This window comes from Cuculus canorus, chromosome Z (genome assembly GCF_017976375.1).
Source record: "Cuculus canorus isolate bCucCan1 chromosome Z, bCucCan1.pri, whole genome shotgun sequence".
Taxonomy (NCBI): Eukaryota; Metazoa; Chordata; class Aves; order Cuculiformes; family Cuculidae; genus Cuculus; species Cuculus canorus.
Genome location: NC_071441.1, coordinates 65,075,550 through 65,098,368, shown reverse-complemented (window position 1 = coordinate 65,098,368; position 22,819 = coordinate 65,075,550). Strand labels below are relative to the sequence as shown.

At 37.9% G+C, this 22,819-nt stretch overlaps 1 protein-coding gene across 2 annotated transcripts in view; it reads left to right on the top strand.

Moving 5' to 3' along the window:
* The window catches only part of CAMK4 (calcium/calmodulin dependent protein kinase IV), a 164,148-nt gene that overhangs the window by 36,315 nt on the left and 105,014 nt on the right, over window positions 1–22,819 (top strand). Inside the window, exon 2 of one of the 2 annotated variants that reach the window (XM_054054651.1) lies at window positions 6,590–6,648. The exons of the other annotated variant lie outside the window; for it this stretch is intronic. The gene's annotated coding sequence lies outside the window, so the exon portion shown is untranslated. The remainder of the gene's footprint in view (window positions 1–6,589; window positions 6,649–22,819) is intronic. 2 annotated transcript variants of the gene reach the window in all.

Here is a 22,819-nt window from a genome sequence, read left to right as displayed (position 1 = left end):
TGTTGTGAGTTTTCGTACCCTTGTATATACATTTAAGTGGCAGATCTGGAACAGATGTGTTCTGGACTCTTCAGATGCATTTCCCTAGGGCATTGTTTTCAGCATAATGAAATATGAGAACAAACTGAAGAAGCAGGTAGTGAATAATTACAGCTCTGTAAAACCCAGATCAGTTGTTTCTTGTCTGCAGCATCATTTTATAAAGGTTTTTTTATCATTATCAGAAAAACCTCAGAACACACATTTATCATGCAATCTTCACAAACTTCACTTACATCAACAAGAATAATTCCCCATCCACAGTCAAAATAACATCATTGGAATACCGACAAAGGTGGCTGATTAACACACACTCCTCCTTTTGTCCTTTCACCACAATTACAACATAAATTGTAAAAACTATCACCAGTTCCTGGCTGCAAACAATATTTATCCTAGAAAATGTTCTGTTCCTCTGCAGTGCAGTGTAACAACAGCTGCTTTGAAACAACACAGCAGCAGGGCACCCATGGGTTATTACTAATGTGTCTGATCTCTCTGCAAAGAAAAGTGAGCACAGAGGTAGGTGGTTTCTGTTTGATGTCGTTTGGGCAAAACACCTGCTGTCATCACCCATGCAATTGATGGGTGGCAGCCCTAGGAGCGGGGCGTGAAGAGTGTGGGACCATTATGCTGGAGCAGGCGAAAAGTCACACCTGTTGCTAGAGACTTTAAAAAGAAGAAAGGGGCAGGTGTTTCTGGTTGAGAAACTGAGAAAATAAAGATTGCCTCATGGTTCCAGTAATTTCTTTTCTTTGTAAGGAAGGGTGGTAGTGCTAGGCGGAAGAATTCAGAATTAGAAAACTGTGAATGCTTTGTTAACATTTTTGAGTAAATAAGTTTAGTTGAATTTAAACAATATTTTGATCAGCCTTACTACAGAACTGCCTTTTTAATAATTTCAACTATGAGCTGCATGGCTGCTTATGGTGGAAGAAGTTAGTGGGAGTTGAGATTATAAGTAGCAGGAGAAAAGGAGGAAAAGCAAAGAATCACAGAATCACCGAATCACCAGGTTGGAAAGGACCCACTGGATCATCGAGTCCAACCATTCCTAACACTCCCTAAACCATGTCCCTCAGCACTTCATCCACCTGTTCCTTAAACACCTCCAGGGAAGGCGACTCGACCACCTCCCTGGGCAGCCTCTGCCAGTGCCCAATGACTCTTTCTGTGAAGAATTTTCTTCTAATATCCAACCTGAACCTCCCCTGGGGGAGCTATTACGGTTATCTTCTGAAACATGTCATATTGTGTGCTTGCAATAGTGAGAGGACAATTTTTCTACAGTGTGCTCCAGGTAAGCAGTATAACGGCATACCCGAGTGCTTTCTTCCCTGTCACCCTAGAAACATTTGAAGTGCATATGCTGACCTGCTATGTAAATCACAGGCAGTTTTCTTTATCCCGTTGTAACACTGATGAGTGGAAAAAAAGTCAACGATGAACAATCCTTTTTTCCGTTGAACAGAACAGAAGTCCTTTCTACCTGTGTATTCCCCCTTCCAGCCTGAGAAAGCTGGTTAAGAAGTTAAATTTCTGTACGTTGTGCAGCATTTGGAGGAGTCCCATGTCATTACATCCAATTGAAAAGACAGGATTGAACATCCTGGGAGAACCTCCTCTAGCTATATGTGTGCATTTGCTAAGCCTGCACATAATTTCTCCTGCATGACCAAATTGGTAGTCCGCTTTTATTTTTTTTTTACATATCCACCATTGCAGCTACCCAACTGTGATTGAAATCCTTTCCCTTCCGAAGCTGCTGCAAGTTCTTTCTTTGTTTATACTAGATGTGCATGATACTGCTCATCTTGCTTCACTGTTGGTAATGTACCTATTAACAAATAGCTCCTTGATAAGATTCAAACACAGTTTATACAGTAAGCCACAAGTGATTACTCATTTTCTTTGATTAATATTTTGAGAAATAGAAGATTCTTCATGATGTTGTCAAAAGCAAAATCAGTTGCAGAAAGCTGATTGTTTTGTTAACTTTTCTACACTACTTGGTTTTAATTTGAATATTGATAGATTTAATACAGACTGAAGCCAGAAAGGATCCTTAGATCATCTAATGCTTCCTCCCACCTAATCCAGACCATTAGATGTCATGGTAGTATCCAGATTTTGAGACCTGTACTGAAGGCAGACCTTATTTTCTCTCAGAGGAATCTCATATTCCTTGAAATAGATTAGCAAAACCCAGTTGATATCATATGCTTCTGTAAGATGCTTACTTGTCAGAGTTCTAGACATCACTGTTTCCCTAGTTCACCAATTTCACAGGTATTTGAAAGGTGAGAATCACAGCTAATAAGATCAGATTCTGTTCTGGCTTTCACTAAATCCTTTATGACATTAAATAAATGCAGAGCATGGCATTACTGAATAAATGCCAAAGCTGCTTAAGAAATTATTTCTTAATTAAAAGGTAGGTTATTGTTTTAAATGCATACTTATTACTTCAATATACTATTCTGATGAAAGCTCGATTTAATGTTGGAAAGATTTGTGAAATCCCACGTATTTCTTCATAAATATGTGATTTAACTTTTCCACTTAGAACAGATCATGCAAATGTACAAATTCTGTAGTTTTGCTTTTCATGTAAATAATTGATAAAGAATTTGTAGCTACCTAGAAGAGACACTTGTCATGTAAGTAATGCCCATTTTTCTAGTGTTCCTTGTACAGGTGCAAAATATAACTACTGATTTTTATATACATCACAAATAGCACAGTTCCCAGGACAGAAAAAACTCCAACAAACAAACACACAAATCAGGCACAAAACTATGCAAGCCTGTAAATAAAATTCCTGGGATGATCACTTTGCAGGTGAAATGATCAGATTTTTATATACAAGCAGATGGATTGCAATGGAGTAGTAAGACTTAAACAATTTGTTCATCAAATGTAGAAAAGTGACCATACAATTTTAGTTGCCTTTCATACCTTGAAATAAAGTTTTGAGTTACAAAATTTTGTAATTTTGTTAAGTCCAAAGTTTCTCTCTGAATTTGGAAAAAAAAGTCAGGCTCAAAAGTTGGGGCTTTCATTTGTTGTGGCGAAACAAGGGAGTTTAGATGAACCTTGAGAGAAAACAGCAATGTTTGCAAAGCTCTGAGCTTCCCTTGAAGGAACAGGTAGGAAGGTGGTCTCTGAGTCAGAAATTATTTGTTTACTTTCTGCTTCTCTGAAAAAAATGTACAATCCCAAAGAAAGAAGGGGGAAGAATTTCTGTGATGTTTTGTTTCTCTGCCTGTAGCAGAACTGAAGCTGGAGAGAGAAGCTAGTTGGAAAATTCCTGAGTACTACAGGACCTACAGGATTGCTGACATAAGGGTTGAAAGATGAAGAGTCAGAGCTTGGATAGGAACAAAAATTTGGAAGAGCAGAGGGGAAAATGCTCTTTTAAGAGATTTTTTTTTGTGGAACAAAGATGAGGCTTTTGGAAAGTATGAAAACACAGAAATATTGGGAAATGAGGCATCCTAGTAATCTATTATTTTAATAACTTAATCTGTTTTCATATATTCTGCTATAACAAAAGAACAGATGATTGTCATTTATAGATCCCACTGTTCTTGTGGTTGATTGGGAATGTTTTGAGAAAGCTGACATCAGGTGAGCTCTAAAGCTCCAGACCCCTTCTCTTTTGGATCCAGCAGCTCTTTTATTAGCTGGGAAGCAAAATAATAATCCTGGTTGAGAATAATTGTTTTTTCTATCTAATCATGCAGCTAACACTTTTAACTTGTTATTTTAGTAGGGTTTTTTTTTAACTTGACAATACAGTTTGCCTTTCTTTTTTCTACACAGAATGCTATTGTAATGGTTAAAGCAAAAGATAAAAAGGTGATCATATTACTTTTCTTTTTTTATCTGCTTTTGCTAGCTTGTTTTTACTTTTAAGAACCTTTGTTGCTTAACCTTAGCTAGCAGGATGTCAATTTATGATTCTGATGCTATGTGACACCAGACTTCTATGCCTGCTTTTTGGTATCTAATCAGTTACCCTGGTGGTTTTCTATTTAAAACGAAATGATACAAAAAAATTTTCTAACATCTCTCTCAGTTCCTTTATTGATTGGCCAAATTGCTGTTGCTCTGAGACCGGCCTCCAGTCATTTTATTATTCTTCCTCATGAGCTTTTCCTTGCTTTGTAGTCTTACTCGTCTTCTTCTATCTCATGTTTTTTTGCACTGAGAAGATGTCTGTTTTTCTGAGGTGTCAGCACAGAAAGCACAGACACTTAAAGCTGATGGGGATAGAAACGGTAGGAAATGTGTTTGCTGTCTTATGTCCCTTCTGATGTTGGGTAATCTAGTGTAGGTGCTGTCAGGCAAGAAAATTCATGCCAATTGTGGCATGCTGGTGCCATGCATGGTGAGGCTCAACAACTTCACTCTTCTTCACATCTTTATAGTATACAAAGCAAAGTTATGAGTGTTTTAACCTGTACAATACTGAATATGCTAGGTGGTATGTCAGTGTTGGCCAAGAGCATTCTTACCCTACGCATCTCTGTAGGAACATTGTCTTACAAGCGGTATGTACAGTAGCATTGTTAAAGTCAGCACATACTAAGCCAGAAAACGTGCTGAGGTTATAGCAGTCTAACACATGGGGCTCTACTGCCAAGGCTTAAGGTTAAACTCTGCGTAGATTCTGCTTGATAGCACTATGGCCTCATTACAGTTTCTTCTGCGGTGGCCCACTGCACACGGGCTGGGTGAATTCACCTTCTGTGGCATAGGGACTGTCAAGCTGTGTACATGCAGTATACATTCAAACGCTTTTAACCATGGCGGTGTAAGGCAATATATATACAGCAATACAAATAACAAAACTCTTGGTGCTTTCAAGGTTAGAATGTATGAAAACAAATCATCTGTCTCATAGCCGTCAAGACAATAAGTGCTGATAAAAGGAGGACAAAATCAACCACCTCTGAAGCTCATTGCAAAATTGCAGCTTTTAGTGTATTTGGAGAAAGAAATCTGAAAGAGGGGATGCCAACTAACAAGGAGAATTCCAGACTGGCTTCTTGGCTGTGCAGTTCTTCCTTTTAACTTCACACACCATCTTGTATCTTAAATCTGAGGTCAGCTTGAGTGGGCTTGAGGTTAGAGACAAATTTTTCACGTTCTTAATTGTTAAGCAAAATATAACAATGTGTTCTTACATAAACGTTAGCAATGTGAGATATCTTTGAGCTTCTTTGTCCACTGGTCTCTCCATTTGCACTTAAAGCGAATATTTTCAGACCACTTACTGAATTGAAATCTGCTTTCTTTCTCTAATGCTTATCTGATTGCAAACTTTGCTAATGTTCAGTTTCATCTGGCAGCAGAAAGATTTTTTTTTTTCTGCTTCCAGATCCAATAGACTGGGCACTACAAGATTAAAAGCACCTTGTCTTAAGAAATGTATTTTGACATATCAAACTAAGTCCTGTTTTGTCTATTCCTAGCAGTAAAAGTGGGAACATCATCCTAGAGGTGTGAAATCTGTCACGTCCATAATCCTTTACATCCATAGTGTAAACACTTAAGTGCTTCTTGCTTTTGCAAATGCAGATGATGCAGAGAGGAAATCTCAAAGTGTTGACAGAGAAATTAAATTTTCAAAGTTGTTTATGTCATTTGAAAACAGTTATTTATGGCACTTATGTGGCAGAATTTTTGTGATCTGAATTTTTGTGTATTGGGGTATAAGCAGAAATTTTTATTGGCAAGTTAGAGCAGATTTCAAGAGAGGAAAAGAGTTTGATTTTTTACTACTATAGTTTGGATCTATTCCATTAATACTAGCGGGGGAAACTTGTGGATGCCCCTCCAGGACTTTGTATGACTTGGAAGTTAAGGTGAGTTCTATTCCTTCTGAAGTATAGTTTACGTGTGGGAGATCTTGTATGTGGTTTTTCTCTGTTTGTTTTTTTTCTTGCAGACTGACAACTTGCAGTGTAAGTTGCTCTGCTCTTGATTATTGACACCTATCTATGCATTCAAATAACTTTCATTCTTTCTATTTTAGGATATTTATTGTTTCTTCTAACCTCTCTTCTGAGACTTATCAACTGCTAGGTTGACACAGCTATGTCTCATGCCAGCACGTGTGTTTGCATAACCCTGAAAGAAAACCTGAGGAGTAGTACTGGTTTCTATTACAATCCAAAGTAGATCTTATTTGTTTGTTTCCTCAGTGTTTTTAATTGTGCCTGTTCATTACTCTCTCTGTGTGCACATCTATAATAGATGAATAAGAATAAAGCAATAAAATGTCAACTATCTTCTCAGACATCCTCACAGGATAAAAATAGCCTTGACAGAAGCCCAAGTTCAATCACATGCTGTTGGTGGGAAGTATCATACCCTGCCATTCTCTTTTTTTGTGACTACCTGATGATATTGTTTCTCTAAAAGTTACATTTTGTGACAAATTAACTTCATTTTTTTAGCTATTTTTTTCTTGATGATTTGGCACACTGTTGGATTATGTTTTATTTTTTGTTTTTCCTTTTTCTGTTTTTTTCCCATGTAGGCTGCCATTTCAGTTCGGATCCTTGTGACTGTTCACAGCTTTTGAAACAGCAGAACGTGGTAATTGAACCCGTATCTCCCTATAATGCCTGGTTTTCTCCTGCATAAAACTGAAATTTTCCTATGAATAAATCTCTTTTTCTAAATACTGTATTGTAGTTATGTGATCTGATGCAGTGTAGGTTGGCGCCTGGTATACTTACATGTACAATGAGTTCATACAATGCTAATCCTGTCCAGGACCATGTTTTCAGTGCCTTGAGTGGCTGCAAAGCAGAATCTGTCTGATTACCAAAATATGTATTAACTTTCTGTTAGAGATTTGTTTCACCTCATCATGTTAGAAGACGTAGACTAGAAATGTGTTATCATCAGATCTACCGTGATGAAAAAATACAGACAGATTTTTGTGAAAGGAAAAATAGAAAGATGCTTTGAACTTTTAAAAGCAGAAGGGTGGTGTGAACTTGTGAATGTTGATGTGCAAAATACACCAAAGGATTAGTTATTAATCTTATATTTTCTGCATATTGTCATTAGTTACTGATGGATGTACAATCACATATTCTCCATCTTCTTTGTAAAACAGATTTTGAGCGGCTTAAAGCTTCACAGGGTGACTGGAAAGTAGTTGTCTCAGAACTGGCAGAGTGATATCTGTGCTGTTACATTTAATTTCTTAATTAAATCCTTGTGATCTCTGGGAGTTTTTGAAAGTGCTAATCAGCTGGTGCTTTTGTTTGCATATTCTTCTGCTTTTTCAGTGTGTTGAATTCCTTGAGAGCTAACTTCAATGGAAAACATTAAATATATTAAAAATCAGCTTTAATCAATGAAAACTTCAGCTTAGATGAAGTTACTTAAATTTATGGATTTCAATGAAGTGACAGCTGAGCCCATGGCTTCAGAATGCTGTGCGCTTACTTGTGGATCCTTATTGAAAAATTGAACTCTTACTAAAAATTAATCTCGAAGCCTTACATAGTCCAACCATTCTTTTTTTTTTTCTATATTTCTTATGACAGTGCACATCAAACAAAAGTTTAACAAATTGTCAGTTATTGTTTACTCTCTATATTTTAGGAAATTAATTAGAGAAGGGTGCATCCTATCTCATTCTCAGAGGCTGCCTGATTTCCTTCTTATTGTGTTGGAGAGTTTTGATAAGAAACCTGACTGAACTTGATTTATGATAATGGTAGTTAGCTGGACTTGACTTTACTAGAAACAAAACTAAACAGCAGAGAGGCTATGAATTAGAAACATTTATTTAAGAAGTAGATTCATCCATTCAAACAGCCTCATAGAAGTTAATTGCTCCGAATCAGGAGTGCTGATGCTATGTCACAGAAGCTGTCTAGGGACTTCTCCTTTAGAAGCCGTTATAGGTCAAGAGTCTTTCTTAGCAGGTCTCCAAGTTAGAAAATGATAAGAAAATATTGAGGAACCAGAGGAAATATTTTATAACATAACTTCACTTGTATCCAGAAAATACTGACTCCTTTGAAACAGAGTTTAGTGGCTCTACTGAGACAAATACAACGGATGAGAGTTTCATAAATGTTAAGAGTATGTTAACAGCTGTGGGTTGTACAGTTGCAGAGTAGCTGAAGCTAGCAGGAGCCCCTGAAGCTCATCTAGCCCTACTCCTGTGCTCAAAACATGTGCAGCTGCAGCACATTTCCCAGGGCCATGTCCAGATGGGTTTTGAGTATTGCCAAGGATAGAAATTCTAACAATCTTTCTAGGCAACCTGCCCTAATCTTTAAGCAATTTCACAGTGATTTGTTGTTTTTATTTTTCCTTGCACTTAAATGGTATTTTCTGTACTTCATGTTGTATCAATTGTTTTTTATTCTGTCATTGGGCAACACCTAGAAGAGTCTGACTCCATCTTATTTACTGCCCTGCCCCTACCCTAGTGATGTATTTGCAGACATTGATGAGATCCTCCTGAGCCTTCTGTTTTCTGTGTTGAATGGCCCCGGCTCTCTTAGACTCTTTTACTATGTCAGGTGGTCCAACCCCTAAATCATCTTAAAGGCTGGACTAAATTATTTTCTTTGCTGGACTCATGCCAGTATGTTCACGTCTTTTGATCGTACCCCAGCATTTCAGGTGTATGTGACCAGTGCTGAAAAGAGGGCACGTTAACAGCACTCTTGACCTGCTGGCAGTGCTCTTACTAATGCAGACCAGCATGCCTGGCCCCTCATGCCCACAGCTTTCATTCCGAAAGCCTTGTTAGACTTTGGATCTCCCCTATCAGTATTATTACTATATGTTTTTTTGTTTTAAATTATCTTTATTTCTCACTCATATTTGAAGCAGTTTCCCTGCATTTAAACTAATCTACTGAACACCTGAATAAATCAGAATTATTTACTTAGTTCTGTGTTATAGTTGGTAGTTTTCTTGGGCAAGATACTTTGTCCGAGGATGAGAGATCAGCCTATCTGAACAATTCCAATTTGTAAAAATATGCTCTTTAAGAGAAATTTAAAACTTTAAAAATTCAGCTTGTAAGATGGGAAAAAAGACACAAAAATTGAATCAGTGAATTAAAACAATCTATATCTCTGTTACAGAAGAGTGAGGTCAAAAAATCTTAATTGCTAGCTATTAAGGGTTCATGCAATAAGTTATGACTCATTTGAGGGATCCATAATGGCAAGAGAATGTGATTATTGCTGTTTGTTTTCTTTCAACTGGTTGTGCCACAAATATACATAGACTCAGAGAGAAGTTTTGCCCATACTAAAGTTGTCTGGTATAGCCGCAGCTTTTACTTAGTGATGTAAGTGCACGTTATTTGTTACAGACTGAAAAACTCATCTTCAATCAAGTAGGAATGCTATGAGTCATTGAAACTACAATGAGTGACCACATGGAGGAAAGGAGAAACTACCCTACCAGTTAGCAAAACAATAACAAATAGACATGAAAGCTGCTTCTTTCATTGCTTGGTGTTCTCAAATGGGAATATAGCAACCTGTCTTCCTAAGTGTCATTTAATCCAGTCATGGTTTCAAAATAGAAATGTGACTTGCCACTACCATTTCATAATGCATCTTAACAATTAATTTTATACTGTTCTCAGCCAACAACATTTTTTCCCCACCAAAGAAGTCCAAATTTTTTCTCGTCTGCACAAGTTGGAGGAGCTGAACAGAATTCTGTAGGGTGTTTGTGGTTTCTGATTGTAGTATTGCATATAAAATGTAACCAGAGAGTTTAGATGATGATACGTGCCTCTTGGACTCAGTATATCTGAACAGATTTATATTTTACATAAACACAAAGTCAGACTTTATGTCTGAGCAAGTCTGTATTGTATTTTGTTTGCAAGCTCTCTTAGCATCCAGGATGAACATCTAGAGCTTGGGTATGTGTGGAAATACACGAGACAATTCCTTTTAGCGATAAGAGAGGTACACTTTTTAAGGTCAGAATGTGTCAATGTATTATTTGAATCTAACAGCCTGTGTAGGATAGCTCATAGAGTTTCACCAAACCTTTCCTTTGCTTAAGGCAATAACATGTTATGGAATGATGGAGTATCTCCTAGAAAGGTGGAAATAAAATATTCTGCAATGGGAATGGAGTGAAAGAGAGGGGTTTCTTTGAAATGAAATGAAAAATTTGGGGTTAGGATGGATTAGGCAAAGTAGCTTCTTGCTGGGATAGGAATATTGGATAGGAATATCGTATTGTGCCTTCATGGGTGTATAATTATTTATGTGTCTTTTACTTTACATTGATGTGCATAGTGCAAACCCAAGAGCATGAATGTTGCACAAAACAGTGTGTAACAAAGAAGACAGTCTCTGTCTCAGAGAAACTCTCTGTCCACTGGAAAGACAGAACCCCAGGCACACAGATCATGCAGACAGACTGTGGATGGTTTGAGGCCATGAGCTCTGAATGCAGCAAGTCAGATGAGAAATGACTAATGTGTTTTGGGAAAAAAATAAATACAGTTGTGGCTTGTATATTCGATTTCAAAAGTTCTGCGTTTCTGCTGCTCAGCAGTAGTCCTGCTGGTATGCGTCCCTGTTGAGTTGTGGGTCTTTTTGGTTTTGGTGTTTTATAATTTGACTGCCATAGACCAGGGAATTTGAAAATAATGTGTTTTGCTGTTTCATGAGATGGAAGGCAGCATGCACAACAAAGGCTGTGGGTACTAAGGGAGTAGGCATTGAGAAGTATTTTGTGAACCAAATAAATCTTGAAAGAAAAGAACAGGAACAATAATATAAAATGAACTTTATGTTAAAGCCATTGCCTGTGCTCAGTTTTCACTTTTGAGTCTCGTTTTCACTTAGTCATACTAATATATTATGAAGCACTTGACTTCTCTGAGCTCCTCTTGCCTTACAGCTGCAGGAGGAGAAGACAGAGAAAGGAGTGAAGGTCATGGACTCCAAGCCATCTTTTCCTATGGTGGCTCATTTGGCCAATGACTTCATGTTAAAATAGGTTAAATCAGTCTAACGTTATTACTAGAGCACTTCCAATCTGTGATGTTACTGTGTGTTTATGGTTACCTCAAAACATGGATCATCTCTGCAAAGGTGTAATGCAGAACAATTTAAATTCAAGGATTCCTGCGCAAAGAAGTGGAAACACATCTGCAATCTGTATAGTTGCCAGAGTGGAGTTGTCAGAAAACCTGTCTTAGTGAATTATTTTCTTTGCCAGTAAGTTCACATCTTTTGATTGGATTCAGAACTGGACCCAACATTTCAAATGTGTCTCATCTCATCCCACTCCCCTAGCCTCTCAGTCATGGCTTCCAGCAGTCTATTCCACATGATGCTATCTTTTGGACAGAATGGCCAGGAGTTTCTCCAGATCCTATCTACAGTTAATTTCCTGTTTAAGAATCCTAGAGCTAGATCATCTCTTCAGTGTCTGAATGTTTTTTCAGCAAGTGAGTTTACGCTGCCATCAACGTCAGCCAAAGATAATTTTGAAAAGTCTTCTTAAAACCAGTATTCAAGCTTTAATTTTAAGATCATAAGATAGTACAATTGCCATGGTTTAACGTAGCTTCTCCTTCACTCTTTCCCAGCGAGATAGGAGAAAGAAGCAGGAGAACAAAAGTGAGAAAACTCGTGGGTTGAGATAAAGACAGTTTATTAGGTAAAGCAGAAGTTTCACATGCAAGCAAAGCAAACCAAAAAATTAATTCACTACTTCCCAGTGGCAGGCTAGTGTTCAGCCATCTGCAGGAAAGCAGGGCTCCATCATGCATGACAGTTACTTGGGAAGACAAAGGCCATCACTCTGAATGCCATCTGTTCCTCCTTCTTCCCACAGCTGCTGCTGATATCTTGCGGTATGGAATATCCCTTTGTTCAGTTTGGGTCAGCTGTTCCAGCTGTGCCCCCTCCCATCTTCTCGTGCACCCCAGCCTACTTGCTGGTGGGGTGGCGTGAAAAGCAGAAAAGGCCTTGGCTATGTGAGCAGTGCTCAGCAATAGCTAGAACAGCCCTGTATTATCATCATTGTTCCCAGCACAAATCCAAAACATAGCCCTGTACTAACAGCTATAAAGAAAATTAATTTTACCCCTGCTAAAATCAGCACAATGGTATATTGTCCAGAAACCATATATTCCTCATCAAATTCAGTTGCAAGACACTTCTGACTTGTTGTTCAGCAGATTCAATTGTGAGTTAAAGGAAAGCCTCTTGCAAGCCCGTCTTATGTTCCATTTTTAAAAGAGTATATGGTATTTTCAGAGGTGTTAAGGTGCTTACAGTTGCAGTTTTGGCTGACTTTTCCACATTCCCTCCTGAAAAGCATTTCTGTATTTGGAGATTTCAGATCATTTTCTCCAGATCTTCCTGTAACATAAAGACAGAAGTTTTGACTTTCACAACTGAAATGGAACTCCTAATCCTTTCTAATTTTGCGTACAAGGCTAATTTCCAAACCTGAAGCTCAGTGTTTTATGCATCAGCTGTTATTTGAAGCAATAAACTATACCATAAAAGAAGTGCTAAAACATTTGTTCTGGATGAGACTTCCTGTGTCTCAGTCCAATATTCTATAATTTTTTTTTGCAGTCTCGTTTTATAACTCTTCTCTTATGTCAGTCATGTTCCATTTTGAGATAAGTTCAGCATTTTGTGCCGTTTATTTCTATTAGAAGCTTGATCAGACCCTGGTTCCTTTGGTAGTTAAATCTGCCTGATTTATGACCTAAATGTAATTGGAGTAATCTTATACGCATTAGATTTTGAACCAGACCTCAATTTTTTCTCAGATGTTTCTTTCTTACCCATGGTGTAGAAACTAAAAACTAGCCTTTGAACGAGTTGACCTTAGCTAGGTGCCAGGTGCCCACCAAGCTGCTGTATCCCTCTCTCTCCTCAACAGGGTGGAGGGGAAGAATGGTACCATGAAAAGCTTGTGTGTTGAGATAAGGGTAGAGAGATCACTTACTGGTTACGATTACAGGCAAAACAAACTCGACTTGGGAAAACTAATTTTATTGCCAATTAATAACTGAGTAGAATAGTGAGAAATCAGAACAAATCTAAAAAACACCTTCCCCCCACACCCCACCCATCTTCCAAAGCTCAATTCAAAGCATTGTGGTCAGTTCATAATGCTTTCTCTCTGCTGATTCTTCCTACTATCACTCTTCCACTACTTTGCCATGGGCTTCCTCCCATGGGAGACAGTCCTTTACAATGTTCTTCAACATGACAGGAGGGTTGGAACTAGATGATCTTTCAGGTCCCTTCCAACCCTAACTATTCTATGATTCTATGAACAGTCCTTCACACAGAATCCAGTTCCTCAAGAATTTGGGTTCCCATCCACAGGATGCAGTCTGTCAGAGACAGACTGCTCCAGCAAGGGCCACCCATGGGGTCAGAAGTCCTGACACTGCTCCACCATGGGTCCTCTCTTCATGGGTCCGTGGGTCCATACGACCTGCTAGGAGCCTGTTCTAGTGTGTGGTCTCCACAGACACATAGGGTTTTTTTGGGCACCTGCCTGCTTTGCTGTGGGGTGTGCACTGGGTTGCAGGTGGATCTGCTCTGCTGTGGACCTCCTTGGGTTGCCAGGAAACAACCTGCATAGCCAGGGTGTTCACCACAGGCTGCAAGGGAATCTCTGCTCTGGTGCCTGGGGTATGTCCTCCCCCTCCTTCTTCACTTGACCTTGAGCTTTGATTTCTCCTGTTTTTGAAGAACCAGTCTTGCTGATTAGAATGGTTTCTGGGCAGTTGTTTTTTCCTGTGAGGCAAAATTAGTAAGAAAAAAACCTTTAGCAAAACAAAAACTAAAACAAGCAAACAAACAAGAATGTAACTATGTCCTAGCTGCTTCTGTTTGGTTGCTGGAAAAACACAAGGTGGTGCAGAAATGTTTAGAACTTCAAAAGCAGAAAACTAAAGAGAGTAAGATGTGTTTAGCACGTCAATAATATATCTTGAAACTTCATATTTGAAATGATGAATGATAAATGCCTCTTGATGATACATGCAATTAACACAGTATTTGTACATAAACAATTTAAATCACAATTTTAGATTCTGTGAGTAAATAGTGACTATAGAAATCTTGCAAAAATTAGTGCAGAAAAGTACTGAAATAACTGAGCCTAGAATAATTGAAAGCATGCCTGTGTTTCCAGAGAACAAGAGTTACTACAAGGCACAGACCTTACACAAGAGTAGAGGTCTATTTCTTCTTTCTCAGGTAGCACTATTTAATAGAAAAGAGCCTCAAAATAAATGGCAGCATTCTACTAATGCCTAGAAGTTTAATTTTCTTTGTTACTGACCTAGAAAAAAAGCTTCCAGAGTTGCTAAATATATAGAAAGAAATGAAACATTTGATCTTTGCTTGAAAACACAACAGAACTCAGGCCTCACCTAGTGAGTTGCTGCACAGTTCTTCTCCCCTTCATAAGAAATGCAAGCAACCCTAAATAACGATTCAATGCATTTTTTAAAATTCATTATGTTTGAAACAGAGTTAATGATTCATAAAAGTTACTGAATTAAAGATTAACTCCCCCTTTATTTCTTGGGTGCCCGTTGGCATCAACAAGAAATTGGCATAGTAATTAAATATGGGTCAGTAAAAGATGAGAGAACTTTTTGGAAAAAAAAAGTGATATAGTATACTGGAATATAAAATGATGCATAGGAAGTTGGGTCATTTTTGTTACCCCCTTAGCATGATTGAAAAATATGTATTTCTTTTGGAGTCTCAGGGTCCTTGTGACTGAAGAACGATCAGAAACCCATGCTTGTATTTAATTTAGAAATGCAGAGCCATGTACTGGATTCTCAGTTTTCTCATGTTTCAATGAAAAATGGAAAATTTATGCCATGTGTTCTAAATTCATGAATTTGTTGCTCACAATTTGAGGTATGTTTTCCAATTGTTTTGCAAATTCTTGTCTGAAGCAGAGATATGATGTGAGGTTGGGGAGTTCATCCTTCCAAATTTTTGTGGTGTTCTGCCAACCCTTATAAATCTATGTCCCTGCTGGAATTTTTACCTGAAATACCCACCTGTCTGCCTGAGAGACACGCAGAATTTAAAACACGGTAGATAAAAGGTTGCAGAGTCTAATCAGTCACCTAATTAGTGGTGAAAAGCATTAATTATAATTTTTTTTTTCTGATGATCTGGTTCAGTTCTGCTATCAAATGTAAGAGAAAGGTTGAAAGAGGAGCACCCTGAAATGATAGCTACTGTAATTCAAGTTAAATACCTTTTGTTGTTGTAATGAGAAAAACATAAATAAGACAATTGGTTTCAATTGATTACTCTGTAGAACAATATTTTCTTTTTAAAATGGATCCAGAAATGGCAGGAAAAACAGTCTGACAGATAACCACTTCAGTCCTTGTGACTTACTAAGGACAAACATTCATTTGAATAGCTGTGTGCCAACCCTGCAAAAGACAGGAAATGTTTACAGGGTACCTATTACAGATCTAAGAAAGAAATGTAACAATGCTGCTTTCAGATGTGGAAAGCAAACATAGGTCTTCCTATAAAAATTTCCATAACCCATCAATTTCTTAAAAGGCTGTTGTCTTGCCATCCTTGTGCGTTTTGTTTTCATGGTTATCGTGAGGAATTCAGTAAGCAGCAAAAGTGTGCACTCTACCAAAATATTTCTGTGGCCTTTTTCATACATCAGTTTAATAATGAAAATCTGTTAAAAGAATAGTTGTTCCTAAGAGGAAGTGGTTTGGAGAGGAGAAGGCTGGTAAAAATACAGTGCTTTTCCCCTGTGAGTTGACTCACGTCTGTGAATTCAGTTAGAGAAATGAATTATGTGGCTGGCAAAATAATCCCATGTCTATTCAGGTAACAAAGGTTTACACACAAGCAGAGTATTAAAAACGGATACTACTACTACTTTTTAATATTTGATTAAATACTTGGTGAAATGGTGTGTGCATTGAAGGCATTTTAAAAAATTCTGATTTTTTTTTCTTCTAATTAGCTCAAGGAAAAGGGTGTGTTGCTCAAGTAGAAAGCTTTGTTTTGTAGTATGTGTGGGATAACTAGAGTTAAGAAAGTGAAATGGACTGATTGTCAGAAAAAAACAGAGGTCATCCCCCTTTCCCAGAAAGTGGTTACATGGAGTTTAGGTGGTATAACAACAACATACACCACGAGTTACATTATATATATTTTTAAATTCCTACTTTTAATAACTGTAAATTATGTTAGTACATGGTTGAGGAAGAGGTGGAGCAATTTCAAAGATTTCTGTGGAACAGGTTGCAAATTTCCACTAGTATTTTAACAAATTGCTTTATACATGCAGATTATGTATAAAAAGAGATTATGTTTATCTCGATCTAGGTCATAATGTTTAACAAACAACAATTTTCTGTCTTGCTTTAGAAATTGAATTTTTGTGCTCTTTATCATCTTATTGATATTATATGTTGTGATAACTTGCAGTGAACGTACTCTCAGGAATCTGTTCAAATGGCTTGCTGATAAAGCTTGGTATGTCCAGTTACATATGTTCCAAATTAGCAGTAATCACAGATATCTTAGAAGATAGAATAGCAGTAAGCAGTTACTCAAAACTAATATGGAAGATCAAAGTGTGATATTGCAATATTGTGCTTAAAGCTAAAGCTATGTTTATAGATTTGTGATCTCTCTTTTTCTTTTAAAGCATGAGTGCTGGATACTTAGTGTATTCCCCTGCAGTCATCCATCAATGAAATAACATCGATGTAGATAATGAGAGTGGATACATCGTGCTTTTAACCAAGGTTACTATATCTTTAGTTTTGAAAACACAAAAGTTGGGAAAAACAATACAAATAGAGATAATTTTCTATAAACATTATACTTGCTATCATGCTGCATTAGTAGAGCAACCAGAATGAGGAAATACTGGTCCTTTTGTTGCCTTGTAGTTTTCTGTTCAGGCAGTACTAGCAATGTGGTGTGTGACCGGATACGTCAAATCTAGTATTTCAAAATCACTTCTCATTTACTTAGGAGGGTTTTTTTTTAAGTATATGTGACGTCGTTTTCTTGGAATTTATTTCCTTTTCTTTTATCATTTTCCTTTATTTTCTTTTTAAAAGTATGTTGATTTCATGTCAGCATTACACCACTGTACCGATTTGTCGCAGATGCTGGCTATTTAGAAATCAGCTATTAATGCTGTAGCTGTTGCCACTGTTCCCTTATGTAATGAGCTTCCTGAACTGGCAGCCTTTAAAGAAAAAAAGTGTACATTTAACTAGAATGTTACAATTATTTGTGACCTACAGAGTGAAAGAAGTAAGCGTGGTGGTACAGACATCTCTTTTGAAGTCCATGAGCAGAAAAAAAGTACAACGTTGTTTACCTGTCACCGATTCTGTATAAGCCATTCTTAGCAGTGTTCAATAAACCTTGTTAGTATGTGCAGCCTACATTTTGCTGTTAGAAATGGCAGAACCCTGCTGAGGCTTGCTGTTCACTGTGTTGGCTTGCTAGGAATGTGTGAACGTGCTTCTGAAAGCACCTACCCAATTCATTGATGAAAGGACATCTTATTGATAAACCAGTGAAATTTAATTAGAGTAAATCCACCCAGTGTTTTGTATATTCACTCCTTAAAAACTGGGAGTGATTGTGCTTTATCCAGTTGTTGTATAACATCAGTGCCATTCATTAAAATTCATGGCAATCAATAGTGAGTCTTCTACTGTAAAAATGAACTTAGGTGTCTTTTTTTTCTTCTTTAAAGTAACAAGATTTGGAGAGTGCATAGCTTTATTTTGGCCATTGCCGTGTCGTATGCAGCCAGGATTTCTCTTGGACCATTAGATCCTCTTGTCTTCACATGATGCTGTGTAAGTGACTGATAGCTACTGTAAGATTTATTCCTTCATACCATGGCAAGAAAAGCGGTAGTTGATCTGTAACAGCAAAAGCAACCAGTAAAAGCAGTTCCCTTTTATTTAAATGTTAAGTGGTATGCTGCAAGTGCGCTTGAAACTGAATTATATGTTTAGCCTAAATAGCTGACATTTGCAGAATGCCACTAGGTAGGAAAAGACAGTGCAAGAGGGCAAAGTTTGCTTACTAAATTTATTGTTAGTAGTAGAAAATAAAGTTAAATGTTTTTATTTTTTAATTATATTTACTTACAATACTTTTATGGCAGCACAAGGAATTTCTGTCCTAGTATGTGAGAAAATGGGCCCGAGGGCGAAGATTATTGGCAGCCTGTTAGAAATAGCTTGGTATTACTTTTCACTTTCTTTTTTAAAAGTTGGAGGTGGTTCAGTTTACAGAGTGTGTTTAATTTTATATGAAGAGCAGGCACACATTGTCTAAGGAAGGTGGTTTTTCAGTTTTGTTCAGATATATCAGTTAGCCATGGACTGCTAGGTTGCACAACAAAGGTATGTACAATTGGCAAAGTCCTATTTAGATTGCATTTTAGTGAAGGTGTCATGACTTATGCTCATATGCAAGTGTGGGGTATGGTAGTTTAGCTTGATACAGGTGATATGGGTGATGTATTTTGTGTGTATTTTTTTCCCTCAGGTACTGAATATGTAGCATTTGAAACGGCATTGGAGGTAACAAGTCTACAGAACTGGTTTTACACACCACTTTTGATGCTGCATTGAGCTTTAAAAAAATGTTATCACAATTGATAACTGTGTCTGTTTTGCAAATTTTATATCTTCTCTAAGATAATAATGATGGAGCCAATTTAAAAATAAAGAAAAAAGAAAAAAGAATGACTTTTATTACCTGTTCCTCACTTCTTTCCTGTACTATTCTTCATTTTCTAAGCTTGAAAAGCAATACAGTTGTTCCTCTGAAACTTTGTTTGCAGTTTTCATTCCAGCTCCTGTTCTCTGCTGTACTTTTTTGTTATTGCATGTTCTGTTTCCCAAACTCTGGAACGATAAGTCTATCTACATATTTTCTATTTACTGCTCCTTCTATTCTGAAGTCCTTTTTCTCACATCCTTTCTTACTATCCAGCTCTTCACTTGGCAAATCTCCTGGTCCACTCTGCATGCTCCCACTGCCTGCTCCTCTCACCACCTTGTTTTCATTTTCCTGTCTTCTTACTTCAGTATGCCTCTCTTCTCTGCTTCCCCCTGAGTCTTGCCATCTGTGCCTATCTCATCTCCAGATATCTACATAGATACTGATACACATACACATGTCCCTTTCCATTGCCCCATCTGTGTTGGCTTCTGTTTTTTTTCAAAGGTCAGTTGTGTGCTGTGGGGAACTTCCCTGATGTGTGCCCTACCACACAAGGTAGCTGCTTTCTCAGCATTGTTTCATAAACACGTGTTGGTCTGCTCTGGCTGGGATAGGACGTGAGGAGGCACAGGACAGAGAGGTCAATGAATTTGTTGGTATTTGTTATATCAAGAAATTATCAAATACTATTACTTTGTGGAGGTGTGGAAAGCCTCTGGTTCACCAGGGAAGGGCATCATGGTGATGTTTCTGCTGTTGTTGGGAGCCTTAGGAAGAGACTGCCACGACCTTCGTTCACCAAGTTATCTCTGCTGCAGTGCTTTGAAAGGGTGTGTGTAATTTCTCCTAAGCACAGGTAGTTACTATTGTAGTTGCCTATATAAGGCTTCCTTGGTGATCAGAGTTAAAATAAAACACTTTCAGGGCATACTTCACCTCACCTGTCCCAAATGTCCTTAGGATGGAATGAATTCGAGGGACTGATTCAGAATCAGAATCAGAACTGATTCTGCCCCTCTATTCCTCTCTTGTGAGATCTCATCCGAAATACTGTGTCCAGACCTGGAATCCTCAATGTAAGGAGGAAATGGAGCTGTTGGAATGGGTCCAGAGGAGGGCTACAAAGACAATCAGAGGGCTGGAGCACCTCCCATACGAGGACAGGCTGAGACAGTTGGGCTTGTTCAGCCTGGAGAAGAGAAGGCTCAGAGGAGATCTCATAGCGAACTTCCAGTACCTGAAAGGTGCTACAGGAAAGATGGAGGGGCTAATTCATAAAGGCTTGTGGGGATAGGACAAGGGGGAACGGATGTAAACTGAAGAGGGAAAGATTTAGACTAGACATTAGGAAGAACTTCTTCACCATGAGAGTGGTGAAGCACTGGCACAGGTTGCCAAGGGTAGTTGTGGCTGCCCCATCCCTGGAGGTGTTCAAGGCCAGGTTGGATGGGGCGTTGGGCAGCCTGATCAAGTGGAATGTTCCTGCCCATGGCAGGGGGCTGGAACTAGGTGATCTTTAAGGTCCCTCGCAACCCTATCTATTCCACGATTCTACGAATCATGTTCCAGAATCGCCCATTTCTCTCTGTTCACTGCAAAGGCCACTTAGATGATTATCAGGGAGGTAAATAACAACATTTGATCAGACGAGTTTTGCTCACTGTTTTTTGTACAGACACAAACAGAAAGAATATAATTATATTGAGTCAGACAGGTAATTTGATAGTTTAGAAAAGGTATTCAGCACTTCTCTTAGCATGGCAAACTGCTGCACAAATGGGGAGATAAAGCCGAAGTAGAACAAGACTGTGCTAACGAGGCAACTGATGAGTCTGCTAATAAGGAAGAATTACTCCAAGTCTTGTGTTTTAACAAGAGCTGATGTAAATATTGTGATGAGTTAAAATTAGCCAGAAGACTTTAACAATTAATGTCTTAGCTCCCAGTCTAACTTTGCAATATCACATCTTTCCAAACTCCCTTGAACTGACTTTGTTTGCTTTTTTGCTTTTTTTTGTCCTGTCCGAAGTGAACAAAATCCCTGGGTGGACTCAAAAATCCTTCTCCGGATTAGGCTGTGAAGAAAATATATCTGAAAAGAACCTGACTATCTGAGGCTATTCCATTGATGCTCATGAAAGATTTAATTGGTTTGTCAGAATACATTGTGCTGATGGCTGACATTTTATCTACTTTGGCTAACTTCCTCCTGATTGTATAACCTCTTCAATCCTTTTAACTTTCTCTAGTGCTTGGTGAAATGGTCTTTCTATGCAAACCTTAACCTTTTTTATCATGCGCTCAGATCACATTAACTGATATAGTGTCTGAAGAAAGAGTAAAAGGTGGCCTGTTTGTTTCAACAGTGTCAACATATTTAATAAGATATTACCTCTTCCTCCAAAGTGCCATTTTAGACTGTCATGGATAAAACAATATAATTCCTGTTATAATTACTGTATAGAATATGATGTTCACTTATTATATGAGCATTACTTGAAATTAATTATAGAGTCCTTTTTTTTCTTTTTGATTCATACATAAACTCCTGAAATGGAACCAGAACAGCAATTTCCATTATAGTGTTGTGTAGCACTGCAGGAGTATTTGAGTAAATGGAAATAATTTCAAATGACTGCCGTGTACTGCCCCTTTTTAGTGCTGTGGAGTAAAAAAATAACTTTGTGCTGGTTTTTAATAGCTCTTACAAAATTAAGATTTTGAGGAATAAATGTAAAAAAAAATCCCAACAAACCTCAAAAACAAACCTTCAAAAGCAACCAAAAGGAATAAAAGCCAAAAGTCCACGAGCTTGCTGTAGTGAACTAAGTTGTAGATAGCTGTATTTTCTGCAGTTTCTGTAACTGAAGGGATTGTGCTTACAGCTGATGAACTTTCAGTAAGACCAAGAAGGTCCCCTTTGTGGATTGTTAATACAGTGGCAGTGGCAGGATGGGAAGGCTGTCCCTTGTCATTGCTAGTGGCAGTGGCTGCCTATAAGGCTGTGCAGCCCTGCAATTCAAGTCCTTCTATCAGCACTGGTGTGCTGCACCATCTCCTTTACTCTTATCTGCACTGGTAGTTGGCAGAGCATGCTTCTCGCATGAGCTTGACCTCCTCTTCAGGTGCCATCTCTAAGAGCAGGGCTCCTGTCTCAAACTAAGTGATGCATCTTTCTGATCGTGGACTAATGAATTACAAACCAGACTTCTGTTTTTACTACTCTCGTCTTTTCTTTTGCTTTAGTAGAGACAAAGGGTTTTCATTTATCACAGCTAGTTCTTTTCATTATTAGACAAACTACACTGCTATAAATGAAGCACCCAAACTAATGACCCATAAAACTTCCAGGTAATTATTGTTAACTCTTTGCAAATCAAATTCACTCTGAGGGATAAACTACGAAGCTCTGACTTTCCACCATTACCATTGATAGGAACAGATTTGATGCTTAAGGGAATAATTTCATATCTTTAAATTCTAATCGAGATAAATAGAGCAAGCTGCGAGAAAATAAGCTCACTTTTGAATTTGTTAATAATATTGGCACTAGACATTTCTGATAACTGTAGAAAATGTGCTGAGTGTTGTGTTCCTCCTTTAGTAACAATATGTGATGCTCTTAGAAAATTACATAGGCCCTTGATGGAAGAAGGGGAATGAAGATGAAATTGAAGTGATTAGTTGTGTGACATAGTAAATAGGAAGTTTGCTGATTTTGTTTTTTCTTAATACTTATAAAGTTATGTTGAATAGTAGGCTAGCAACGGTTCTTAGTTTCAGCAGGAAGCTAAGCACATTGAAGAAACAGAATCTTTTCCAACAACAGTTTGCTTAAAAAAAATAAAAATAGAATTATGAAGTCATCTCTGTCCTGTCTCACAGGTTCTATGCTGTTTCACAGAAATTGGCAAGTAAGTCTAAAAGTTCCCTATAATTGTGAATTACTTTCGCTGCCTGTGTTATTGTAGTATGACTGCAATAAATGTATA